The 2,500-nt window shown below is 44.0% G+C and overlaps 1 protein-coding gene across 1 annotated transcript in view; it reads right to left on the bottom strand.

The window, feature by feature from the left end:
* Nucleotides 1-2,483, bottom strand: part of SKOR2 (SKI family transcriptional corepressor 2) — a 53,788-nt gene extending 51,305 nt beyond the window's left edge. The window contains exon 1 of the mRNA XM_063913378.1: nt 2,112-2,483. The gene's annotated coding sequence lies outside the window, so the exon portion shown is untranslated. The remainder of the gene's footprint in view (nt 1-2,111) is intronic.
* Between the last annotated feature and the right edge of the window lie 17 nt (nt 2,484-2,500).

Genomic DNA, 2,500 nt, shown 5'->3' on the forward strand with positions numbered 1-2,500 from the left:
ACATATATCCCACTTACCTCATATATCCCATATAGACCACGTACCCTATATAGCCTATGTATTATTATTATTATTATAAATAATAATAATAATAATAATAATAATAATAATAATAATAATAATAATAATAATAATAATAATATTAGTTACTTATATAGTGATAGTATATTCTATTGCACTTTACAATTAGGAACACAATAGTAGCAATACAAGACCGGGTAATAACTGACAAAGAGGTAAGAGGACCTTGGCTGTAGGCTTACACTCTATAATTTCCCATGCTGCCCCTGCAGCCCTTACAATTACATTGCTGCTATCATACCGTGTAAAACATAGTCATGCGTGTATTACATTAGCATATAGAAAATACAAACGTCTAAGTTATACATTATATACAGTTATATTTCAATGAGCAAATAATACCTGCATTTGCGTCTCTTAAGCTGCAGAATGTAACAAGTTATTCCCAGCATAGGTTAAGCTCAGATGAATATGTCAATTCTATTGTACACATGGCCCTGGTCATTGCACTACAAACACTCATGTAACTGGGCCTACAGTGGGCACAGTGGTTAGCATTGCTCCCTTGAGGTCATGGGTTCAATCCGTGTCCAAGGTCCTATCTGTATTGAATTTCTATGGACTCCTCATGTTTGAGTGGGTTATTCATAGGCTGATTTTCTCCCATACTCCAAAAACATACCGGTAGGTTAATGGCCTTCTGACAAAAAAATAAATAAATACATTAACCCTAGCGCTGCCAATTATATGTGCTGTCTAAATAACTGTTAATATATACACAATAGACAGTGCAGGGATCTAGTCCACTATGCTGCGTGGTGCTGAACGGACAGCGCTCCATTATACAAAGCTATGTGCAGCGTGGTGCTGAACGGACAGCGCTCCATATACAAAGCTATGTGCAGTGTGGTGCTGAACGGAAGCGCTCCATTATACAAAGCTATGTGCAGTGTGGTGCTGAACGGACAGCGCTCCATATACAAAGCTATGTGCAGTGTGGTGCTCAACGGACAGCGCTCCATTATACAGAGCTATGTGCAGCGTGGTGCTGAACGGACAGCGCTCCATTATACAGAGCTATATGCAGTGTGGTGCTGAACGGACAGCGCTTCATTATACAAAGCTCTGTGCAGCGTGGTGCTGAACGGACAGCGCTCCATTATACAAAGCTATGTGCAGTGTGGTGCTGAACGGATAGCGCTCCATTATAAGACGCTATGTACAGTGCGGTGCTGAACGGACAGCGATCCATTATAAGACGCTATGTGCAGTGTGGTGCTGAACGGATAGCGCTCCATTATAAGACGCTATGTACAGTGCGGTGCTGAACGGACAGCGCTCCATTATAAGACGATATGTGCAGTGTGGTGCTGAACGGACAGCGCTCCATTATACGATGTGCAGCGTGGTGCTGAACAGGCAGAGCACAGGAAAGTCCGATTTTAGTGAGACAAACACAATTATTTTGACCAAAATCAAATATTAAGACCCCAGGGTGCAGTGTCATGTCCCCGCTGTGTAACAAGCAGCTGCAACATCCACACATAGCACGGTGAAGTGCGGTCTGCGCCTTCCAGGAGAGACGGATCTCAGGCAGCAACTTCTCCAAGTTACAGAAATCACATTTGCATTTCTAGAAAAACTAATAACACGACCTGGACATTTACCACCTGGCCGGTCACTCCGGGATAACTAAATATAATCATTCTGCAAGAAAACCTGCTCTGCTGGGTGACACTTAAAAATCGACTAAAATTATTTAAAGTTAAAATTCAAATTGTGTGTTGTTGTGAGAGCTGTGAGCGTCTTATAGGGTGCAATAATGACAATATACACTAGAAAATACAATACTGAAAGTGGCAGAGGCACAGAATGGTCAGGTTTTACAAGAGGTGTGTAAAGTTGCCCCCAGCCTCTATGCCCCCCCCCTCCCAGCAATTGCCCCAGTCTCCCTGCTACAAGTACCAGCTGAGATAGTCTGTGTTTTTGCCAAATGACACTTGAACGCTGTAATCAGAGATTAATTGACTTAATCAAATCGGCCCAGCCTCAGCGATTAATCTTTTGGCAAGCAAATTACGCACAATTACCTCAATCTGCCTGGTCAGGGGGCGAAGTGCTCACCATCCAGCCTTCAATTACAATCGCAGGTTTAAATAGCAGGAATCAATCTTGGCAATTAGAGGCGGTGTCGCTGCTGCAGACGCAGGCTGTCCTGAGCTGGGCAGTAAGGTGCAGTACCTGTCCTGCAGCTGACCAGGAGAAGGTGGCACAGGGCACATCAGCTCCTGCTGCCCACTGTCATCCAGCCCACTTGTCCCATTGGTGTCAGTCTATTGTCTGCTTCCTCTGATCTACTCTCTGGAAGCTCTAGTCACTTTCCTCCACACACACATCCCTTTGCCTGAGTGTGATCCTGAACGCCTACTATTAGTCAGCCAGCTCTGTGCCCATCCATTACCCTATCACAGGCACTCCC

This window comes from Pseudophryne corroboree, chromosome 1 (assembly GCF_028390025.1).
Source record: "Pseudophryne corroboree isolate aPseCor3 chromosome 1, aPseCor3.hap2, whole genome shotgun sequence".
NCBI lineage: Eukaryota > Metazoa > Chordata > Amphibia > Anura > Myobatrachidae > Pseudophryne > Pseudophryne corroboree.